The 11,092-nt window shown below is 39.8% G+C and overlaps 1 pseudogene; it reads right to left on the minus strand.

Moving 5' to 3' along the window:
* Positions 1-9,688: 9,688 nt before the first annotated feature.
* Positions 9,689-9,813, minus strand: LOC132653362 (small nucleolar RNA SNORA17; annotated as a pseudogene).
* Positions 9,814-11,092: the final 1,279 nt, after the last annotated feature.

The following is an 11,092-nucleotide window of genomic DNA, read 5'->3' on the forward strand; positions in this document are numbered from 1 at the left end:
CAAAAACAAATACTTAAAAAAAAAAGAACAGTTTTCCCTCATGGGTATAGAAAAAATAATTATGAATTCATTTCAACAGGTGACAAGTTTAATATTTATATATAAATTACCTAAAATATCTCCAACGCTTGGCATTTTTATCTTTTTATGTGAAGCCAAAGTAATTGGCCAGATTGATGAACATTAGCAAAAATAGTTTATACAGTAAAAGAAAGTTAAGAATACAATTTCTCTGAAATTTTTATTTCACTAAAGTGACCAATTTCTATGAAGAATTGTGTTAAGGATTTCGTTGAATGTGTAGACTGCTTTTTGGTGGAATGGCCATTTTTACAATATTAATTCTATCAATCCATGCATCCAGGAGGCCTTTCTAATGATGTCTTCCTCAATTTCTCTTTTCAGTATTTTAAGTAATTTATTTTACAGCTCATTTACTACCTGCTTAGGTTTATTCCACGATATTTGTTTTTGGGGCTATTGTGAATGTGATTGCTTCACTGACTTGTTTCTCAGTCTGTTGTGGGTATAAAAGAAGGCCACTGTTGTTTTTGAATATTATTATTATTATTATTATTATTTTTTACATGACCAAGTTGAAAGTGTTTATGCGCCATTTTCTGGTGGGGTCTTTCTGATCTTAAGTGTAAAGATTCCAAATCAGGATACATTTACTTCTCCTTTCTTGTTTGTATCAATTTTATCTTCTTCTATTGTCTTATTACTCTAGCTTAGATATAATCTACCTTTTAATGTAGATCTCATTTCTTCACCGTGTTTTCCCAGGATCATGAACACAGGACTCAGCAATAGTTTGGGACAAATTATTATTTCCTGTTTAGTAAAAATAATTTTGGCTTTTCAACTGTAGGAAACCAAATGGAATGGTGAAGAATTTTTTTTTTTTTAATTCTAAGTGCAGCTTGGTTGTAGCAAAGCTAAATATAGGCTGTCATCATTCACGTGTCTGGAAGCATGTATCTGCTTCAAGTGACTGTTCTCAAATCTCTTAAGTAGGCTCCAGACAAAGAAACTTACTCCTCAATTACTTTAGAAAAGTCCTATGTTTAGATGGCTTGAGTTCCATGAATCACATAATACAGTCATAAATGGTAGAAAACACCTTTGCACAATTAATTTGAGGTTCTCTGGCAAGGTAATCGGTATAATTTTCTCTAATAATTGGGTGCCTCCAACTGAGTGTTGCTACTGCATCTGTAGGGGTCCTTTCTCCTATATGTGAATAGTCACAGTGAATAGTCATCAGCTTCAATTGCTCTAGCTCTGTAGGGTCCCATTGGCCATATTGTCAAAACTATCAAAAGAGGTTTCTTTTGTGAGGGCTTAGACACTGAACTTAAATGATGGGTTGTTCTGCATACACTCAAGTCTTGGTTTCTTAGAAGAAAAGACTTAAAATATTTTCATATGTATTTACTCACTCATTTACTATCTGTTTTTTAGATAGTCTCATTATGTAGTCCACGATAGCCTCAAACTCACGATTTTCCTGCTTCAGACTCTTGGGTTCTGGAATTACCAGTACACAGTATCTTATCTAGCTGCTTTACAGTTTTAATTGGTTTTTGTTATTTGGAGATATAATTATTATTTATTTTTAAAATGAACTACAAAAGACTGACAGTTATGTCTATATGCAAAGAGAGATAAAGCATATTTCTTAGAATTTGCCAAGTAGCTGATTTTTTATCTTACTTTAAATAAAATATAATTATAAAACTGATTAAAGGTAAGAGCAACTCCTAGGAATACAGATTTATAAAAAGTAGGTTGGTTCTGAGGTTTCTTGGGAATAGTTAGAAACCTTGATCTAAAATAGGATCTCATGGTTGGGAAAATGAGAATAAAATTCAACATAGGGAAAATAAGAGAAATCACTCAGAATGTTTTATATTTTGTATTCTATATTTTAATGTATGAAATTGAAATTTTTAAAAATCAAATGAGCATATAAATAAAGAGGCTTAATTATCGTTTTGTGGAAGACCGTAACTTTGAGTAGAAAGATCATAAGGAAAGAGTAAAATCTAACTAAAAATGTCAGTGCTTTGGGGAGGAATTTATTCTCTGTCTTGGGGAAAAGATATTTCAAGATCTGGATAGAAACTATTGTTGCCAAAAACCAAGTACAGTTTGAAATGTTCTGATGTGGTGTTGACAGGTCTCAGGAGCCAACTTTAAAAGAGCTCTCTCTGGCCAAGCTATGGCAATCTGAGCGTTAGAAAGAAAGTCAAGACTGTGTTTGATTAAAAGAGCGGAGCCCAGAAGAAGCCATTATTTGTAAAAGAAATTTGGGCTTATCTTTTAATTCTCAGAAATGATAGTATACTCAGGATAACTTCTTCAGTGGAAAATAATGTTCCCAAGTTTCATTTCATTCTCTCTCCTCCACTCCTCTCTCTCTCTTTCTCTTCTTCTCTCTCTCTCACACACATGCACACACACACTTCAGAAGCACTTTGCTAACACAAATATACAATGACTCTAAACTTCTCTCTGAATACTTCTAAGAGGGCATTCTATGTCTCCTCTTTCATTCTCCCATTTTTAGATCATGCTGGTTTAAAACTAATTGGATGAAAGCTTGTAGTCCATCAGTTAATTCTTAAATTACTTGAACAAATTGTCATTTTTTATTTTATCAGAATTCAACATAAAAAGACTACTTTTTGATAGTATGATAGATGTGATAAAATTTGGTGTTTTATGGTTTTGCTTGAGCATATTCAACAAGATTAGAGTACAAATATCACTTAAAGAATATCGTGATATTTTGTGAAGTGGTCTTCCAGCTTGGAACTTCAGAATAAAATACTGATTTAAACTTAACACATGCTTAGTGGACTTTGCTAAGACAAACAGATTACCAAATTAACAACAACAACTACAACAGCACCTCAGACCAAAAAATTCAAATCAGATAAAACCAACCAACCAACCAACCAACCAACCAACCAACCAACGACACAAAACAAAACAAAACAAAACAAAACAAAACAAAACAAAAATCCTGAAATAAAATTAATCAACCCACAAACCTCCAAACTCCAAACTTCAAACCTGTGGAATTGAAGAGTAGTTCAGCTCCTGGGGGTGTTCTTTATAGACACATTTGTCCTTAGTGGCTAAGAGCTCCAGTGCTAAGCTACATCTCTAGGCCACTTTTGTTTATATGTATAGGGCATTAAATAAATGTCACTAGCTCTAAGTACATTTCTCCTGTGTAATGCATTTGTATTGTATTTTGTCTCTATTGTCTAGCCATGCCTAGGGTGAAAGACAACAGTTTTAACAAGAATCTAGCCCACTCTGGTTTCCCTGCCCTCTGCCCATATGTATTATGTGTCTATTCTTGCAACATCTTTTTTCTTATATCGTGACTCTCAGTACTCAGAGCAGTTTGTTCCTTCTCCCTTCCATTTGCATAAACAGAAAGGTGCCAAGAGGGTGTGAGAAAGTCACGTTCTCAAACAGCAGATGAATACATAGTTTTGGAAGTGAGAAGAAATGAATACTTTTCTGGAGTTGTTCCCTTCTGGAAAGCTTCTTACTCCTTGAAGTCAATGATGAGCTCAGACCAGTTCATGAGCTCCTGGACCACCATACCTCCCAGCAGACCATGGGTGTGTTTGTTTGTTTGTTTGTTTGTTTTGTTTCTTTAACTTTAAAAAAAAAGTTCAGAAAGATAAGTTTTGTCTCTGTTCTCGTATTTGCAGTTTGCTTTTGGTGGGAATTAACCACAATGCAATGCTTCCCTGCAGTGTTGATTCACATTTTAAAGGAAGGAGAATATTTAAGTCTTGGAAATGAAAATTTATTCAGATATTTATGACATTCTTCTTTAGGTGAAAGTGATTTCATAGATGCCAATGAGTTTTGTAATTTAATTTCCCAAGAGACTATTTTACTTTAAATCTGTGACTTTTGTCGGGATTTTTAAATTATCACTTGAGAAATAATTTTCACATTTATTTTTAAAAGGCAGAAGTTCTAAAGACTCAAGTCATAGGCATCATGGCTTGATACAATTGTAGATTGGTGGAGAGAAGTGGTTTACATTTTAATACTTACTGAGTATGACCTCTTAGGATTTACTGGTTTAGTTCATGAGCCAAAACTCATTGGGGGCTGTTTCTTCAATTACAAAGAAATCAGTATGATAACAAGCAGAGAGGAAATTTATCAGCAGGTTGTGAAGATTTAACAAATTTGAAGGTTGGAAAACCATCATATCTTGAAATAGGAAAATATGTATGAGGAAAAAAACAAAAACAAAAACAGCATGAAATATGTCAAGGCAGGAATGGTCAGATGAATGAGGAGGGACCTCTCTGTAAAGAGTTACAGTGTTTCTTCCAACTCTAGTGATAACGACCATCCTTTCCAATGACAGCCTATTAGAATGAAGACTCGGTCTTTTATCTATCTACTTATGTATTTGTTCATTTATTCATTCCTTTTTTCCCAGTGCTGTTGAGCCCAGGACCTTGTGTACACTCTGCAAGTACTCTGTCATTGAATTATACCCATGGGCTATGACTATTCTTAATGAGATATGACTCCTCAAGAGGAAATTGTAGAGCTTTAGGATTAGCCTTTTCAATACATGATGTGCCAAAACTGGGTTTCCACACGCAGATATTGGGGCTAGGTCCCCACCTCTCACCAGTTACAATTAAAAAAATACCTTGATGTATAAACGTATTAGAAGAAAATGCAAGACCCTGGAATGGGCAAAAATGGACTAAAAGATCACATTAAACAACAAAGTTTCTGTGCAGCAAAGGAAACAGTTGGCAGGGTGAAGAGGAACTGAAAGAATGTGGAAACTATTTTCAAATGGTTAGAATATGAAATAACATGCGGAATATAAAAATGAATCCTAAAGCACAATTGCAGAACAAACAACAAACACAATTATATAGGAAACTAGGCAACATATCTGAATATATATTTCTCACAAGAATATGCTCAGGTGGCCCAGTGAGATAGGAAAGAATTTCTCAGTGCCACTAATCTGAGAAAAGCAAATCAAAACCACAATGCGACCCCAACACACTTGAGTGAAAAGAGCTTTTGTCAAATATGCAGGAGACAAACCCTGAAAAAAATGTGGAGGCACAGAAGCCCTTGAATAAGGCTTGGTTTGTTAATAGCAGTGTGGCCATTGTCAAGGTATTCACTCTTCCTAACTCAGGTTTTCTTATTATACTATGATGATTATGTTTTATTGGACTATTTTGAGTGCTGGATTAGTAGTGTAAAATTCCAAGTACATAAGATTGTTCAATAAATGTTGTTTATCATCATCATCATTTTGCAACTTATATACGCTTTTATACACTTTTGCTTCTTTAAATCATTACATTATCCTAGAAGGTAACTAGGTCATCATTTTTTAAATTATCTGTGTTTTATGGGTACTGTTCAGAAGAGCTGCCAGATGTCCTTCTGATTACCCCACTTCCATTCTCTCTGTAGAGCAGACTGCCTTTGTGATGGTTTTGAGAAGCGGATAAGGGATGAATCTGTGAATTTTCTTTCCAATAAGCAGATAGGTGTAAGCAAAATCCAGAGAAAACTTCTTCATCAACAAAGTTGTGAACACTTGTAAATGCAAATGTCCAGTGTCTGGAAGAACCCACCCAGTGTTACTGACCTTGCAGTCCAGTTCTGTGACCTTGGGTTTTGTTGCAATGGTTTCCAGGTTCCTCACATTTTGAAAATGTAACACCGGTGATGCTAACCTGTTAGAGTACAGAAAAGCAACCTGTCACACGCCCCGGAATTTTCCAGAGCAATTCGCTGCGGAGTGTGTGGGCAGATCTGCATTTGTCTTTCCTCTAGCCTGACACCCAGACACCTACACAGAAGGATGGGCCACGCTGCTTGATAACAGTCGTGGTTTTCTGGCTCCGTAGCTTCACTAACTTCTGCAAAAAGGCATCCCTGCCGTGCTGAACAGCCACCCGGTATAAAAACACATTTGCAGAAAAATAGCTTCCAGGAGGAAGCTAGCACTGTCTGGCTTCTTATCCATGAAGTACATGTTTCTTTACTGCTCTCGCTGCTACCAGGAAGAAGATGTCTGACTGTTGTACATATCATTCTCCAACTGTGTGGCCAAAACAGGCAAGAAAAGAGCCAGAGAGTGGAGAGTACACATTGAATTTGTTTTGGGACCTGTTGATTGGTGTGTTGTCCATACTTCTGATTTTTATGTCTCCTTCCTAATGTATCTGAAGAGGGATGCTGGCAATGGCTCCCATTGCTAATCATCTGTTGAGACCTCAGGGTTGCCTGTGTGTTTGACCTCCTCTCCTACACTCATTTTGTGCTGTCTTGAATATGAGCTGTTAGTGTCTAGGTCTGTGTCTCCTGCCACACTGTGGACTCCAGGGAATCTAGAGATCGGATCTGGTTTGTTGGTATCCTTCAGTGTTTCTCAAAGAGAATCATGTGACCAACAGCACTGACATCACCAGGAAGTCCTCCAGGTGCAGAACAGAGCAGACTCAGCCTCTGCTCCTTATTTAACTCACTGAACAGACTATGTGTTTCTTGGAGACCCTGTCCCTGTCGCCATGCAGGAGGTATGCATGTGTAACAAATGACAGTGTGCTCTTTTCTGTATGCTGTAGTTAAATGGTAACAGAGACAATAAGGCACAAAAACGAATGAGAGATAGGTAATTACCACTCAGAAAACACTCTGCTCTGCAGCTTCTTCCTGCCTGAGCCTCCACACTCCATAGGAATCTTGGAATCTTAGGAACTGTGGAGACTTTGTATTTCTAGAGGCATATGAGGTTGATAGTTTCAGTGTCTACTCGCTCAACTCAGAAAATTGAAATAAGTGAAAACTGGTGAGGAGGAAGGAGGTCACCACACATTAATCCCAGGTCCTTCATGGTTATCATGCTAAACTTCATCGATAACAAGGCACAAAGCCAAGTTCTCACACCTCACCTTCTCCATCTCATCTAGTTTGTTCACTTCAATACCATCACTTTAGCCATTGAAATTGGTAGAGAAACACTCAACAGGAGTGTACACACACACACACACACACACACACACACACAACCTATCCTATCTGAAATGTAAATTATGAAATCAAAACACACTTTGCTACGCTCATGCACTGAGATATTACAAAGGAACAATTAGTAACTATTAATGTGATACATGTATAGTAAACTTACTGGTATTTATATTGTTTTATTTTTTATTGTTTGAGAATTTTGTACATGTATGTAATATGCTTTAAGTAGCCATTTTCTCGTTCACCCCCTTTCAATTCCTTCCTTCTACTCCCACCTCTGCACAATACTCACATTGTGCCGTAGAGCTGGCCCCTGGAACGGGGCTTACTGGTGAGCCAGCCCTGCCTCTTGCCTACTGTGTGGTGGTACAGGCAAGGGAGAGATCCCTCCCCTCCCTTTTGGCCTCACCACTCCCTCTATTCCCACAAAGCTGACTTTGCGCCCTTAAGAACGAGTCCCCTTAGTTGTACCTTTATGTTCACGCATGTAGGGCCATCTACCAGAACATGGATAACATTCGGGTGCCAAATCCTTGATGAAAAATTATCTCCCCCCACAGAAGTCATTGGTTAATTGAATCACATTTTATGTGTGTGTGTGTGTGTGTGTGTGTGTGTGTGTGTGTGTGTGCGCATACACATACATACACATGGCATCAGGTATCATATTCTATGATGTGCAAGTGGAGGCTGGAAAATAATCTGAGCAAGTCATCTTTCTTCTTCCAGTATGTGGGACCCAGAGGTAAATCTCTGGTCATCAGACTTCAGACAATTCTCATTTTTATTTACATTGAGAAAACACTTTCTATTGGTTCTTTGTGCATTTCACATCATGTAACCTAATTCCACTCATTTCCTCCTCCCCTCTTACCCATCCCAGCCTTTGTAACCTCCCTTCAACAGAGAAAAAAAAAATCTCGTATTAGAAGCTGTAGTGTATCACACTGTGTGCCACAGTTCACCCTTTAGTCCACACTTCTTTGCTTGCAAATGTTCATTGCAGTGGCTCCTTGGTCTGGTAGAAGGCCCTTGGCTTCTGATATTCTATCAGTACTGGAACTTTAATGGGTCTCTTCTCAGATATTCTGTTGTTGCCCTGTGTCATGGAGATCTTGTGGTTTTGGATCAGTAGGACTGCCCCTTCATTTACTCCAGCGTTTTCTTGATGAGGTAGATGTTGGAGTGGGTTAATTAAAGCCCTGGGTCTGGGCCTGAGGGGTATTTGAATTGGTCAGACCACTGGTTCTCCCAATCTCATGCCCTGGGGGCTGGCTCATCTGCAACTCTACATTCAGGACTAGCTCTACTGTGCTGCCCAGGCATAGTGCAGAGCCTGCTCTCCTAAGTGCTGCTAAGGGTGAGGGTGAGGGTCAGCTGTCCTGCTTTCATGATGCCTTTAAGGGACAGCTCTCCCACTTACTGGGAGTGGTGAGGCCAAAAGGGAGGGGAGGGATCTCTCCCTTGCCTGTACCACCACACAGTAGGCAAGAGGCAGGGCTGGCTCACCAGTAAGCCCCGTTCCAGGGGCCAGCTCTACTGCACTGCCCAGGAGAGGGGCAGGGCCTGCTCTCTAGAGTTCTGTAGCTGGTGAGGGGCAGGGACAGATCTCCTGCTCTCATGACCCCAATTGCCAGGTTTCTTGTTTTCCACAAGTTGTGAAGGATGAGAGAGGAGGGGGGTATCTCTTCCTCATCCATGCCACCTAATGGGAAATGAGTGGTAGGACTAGATCTTCCTTACTTGTATCCTTGGGGCCAGTTCACTTACCACTCTGGCCATGTGTGGCCCATTCTCCTAAGTACTTTAGCTGGCTTAGGGACAAGAGATGGGGTCAGCTGTCCCGCTCTCATGTCTTTAGAGTCAGTTTTCCTACAGTGCCCAGATGACGGATGGGGTCTTTCTGCACATCCCTCAGACATCAGCATGTCTCTGGGTGACAGTCCAGACGAGGGCTATCAGTCAGGCCTTTGATGGTAAAAGACCCCACTGTCATGGACCCAGACATGGCTCCCAGTGGCAGCATAAGCCAGGACCTGACCATGGTCCCAGGTGGCATTAGTGGCTACTCACATCAGGCTGCTCCTCACCACCCTCGAGTCTCCAGTTCTCTCTTCATTGTGCCCACATCCTTCCATTTCTCTTCCTCTTCCATTTCTCCACCACTTACTTGCCCTTCTTAGTGTTGCCCAGGGTCTCCGAGTGCCTGGGATCATCTCAGGAGTGGTCTCAGAAGTGCTATGCCCTGTTTGTGTATTGTGGCACTGGGCAGTGGTCCTCTTGGGCATGGTCTACCCACTAAGGCTTGCATGGTGCTGGGCTGGTGGTCATCATAGACTAGCTCCCTGTCTGGGCCCCATGGCATAAGTCTGGTGGTTGTCCCAGGTTCGCTTCTGAGTTGGCCCTCCTGAGTGGCCCTGTGTGAATGTTCTCTCCCTTCCAGGGCTTGAGGTCCCAGGCAGGGTTCTTCTAGCTCTGGTTTGCTCTCCATCCTAGGAGCCCACCAAGGCCTGTTTTCTTCATCCTAGGAGCTCGTCTTAGCCTGGGTGGAGCCATACTGGATGCCTCAGGCTAGCTCCATCTTTGGCCCTTGGCACTATACTGTTGGTTGTCTCAGGTCTCATTTTTTAGGTTACTTATCATTCAGATGTTCACAACACTGAGCATAGACATAGCTTCTCTCCTCTTTGCCACCTACTGACTCAAATGTGACACAGCAGCTGCACCTGAAAGCCCTCTAGGGGCAGAAATTTTGAAGTTTAGTTAAAGGATAAGACTGACTTTCAGAGTAGGAGTTTGTGAAAGGCCCTTCCTCTTCTTCTTGGGACAGCAGACATGGATTAACTGGAGTTCACTCTGCTGTGATTATGCTCGTTTAGATGCAGTGTTCTCGTTCAAGAAATCCTTTCAGTCAAGGTGGTTTCGTTCAATATTTATGCATTGCATGCTCTTAGGTAACCCATATGGTATACATGCCATTAATTGGTCAAGAGAACCCATTCTCAGGTAGGAAAAACAAACGGGCAGTGCTTAACATCTAAATTGAAAATAAAATATAGAACTCCATTGAAGATTCAAAACACAGTTTTCAGTGGTGTTTGGAAAATCACATTACAAATAAGTGAATACAAGCTTATTGCTAAATTCAAGAGTTATAGCATGGCAATAAAGCCGGTGTGGCTCTGAAGATGTACAAGAACAGATCAATAGGCTGGATGAAGCAAAAAGTGGGCCAAGGTTGGAGTCATATGTACATGAACTAGCAATAAATTTACTGTGGAGTAAAGAGAATCTGGGTTCCTGGTCTATTCCCATTATTACGCATTTTGTAAAATTTTGTGAGAGAAAGCTGTATTTGATGCAGACAGCTAAGACCATTAGCTCTGATGACTCCGATTCCACACACTGTGGCCACTAATCTTCGGGTATTGGAGCGACCATGAACAAATTCAGAGTACAACTGAGAGAAAGTTGAGCTGCAGATGTGCCATTTTCATGAGATATAGAAAAAAAATCAAAAGAGTTTAAAAGGTATAATTCAAAGACCAAAAAATTCCCGAAAGGTAACTAGTCATATGTCAGAACACTCAAACAACTGATAATTAGAGGCTCAAAGAGAAATGTGACTTCTTTGTTATAATTGTCACTCTAAGCTATCTGGATAATGGTGATGTGGGAGCAGTATGGGTGTATAGGGGCTCTCAGGCCCTGGTGGGGATGTATTTATTTTGGATATGGTAATATTTACTAAAATTAAGTGGATTTCTTCCATCTATCCCAAGAAAAATGTTCTTGATCACACAGTCCACTGACGTTCTCACAGCTGAAAATATTAATTGCACTATTGTTTCTGGTAATGAGGAACTGAGGCAAACTGCCTGTCCATCATTAGGACAGACATGGATTAAATGGAATAGTACTCAATTTCAAAGCAGTGCTATACTCACAGAACAGTGTGTGTGTGCGTGTGTGTGTGACAACACTAAGCGGAAAGGAACCAGTGAGAAACAGAATACATATATAAAAA

Source organism: Meriones unguiculatus, chromosome 3 (genome assembly GCF_030254825.1).
Source record: "Meriones unguiculatus strain TT.TT164.6M chromosome 3, Bangor_MerUng_6.1, whole genome shotgun sequence".
In the NCBI taxonomy this organism is placed as follows: Eukaryota; Metazoa; Chordata; class Mammalia; order Rodentia; family Muridae; genus Meriones; species Meriones unguiculatus.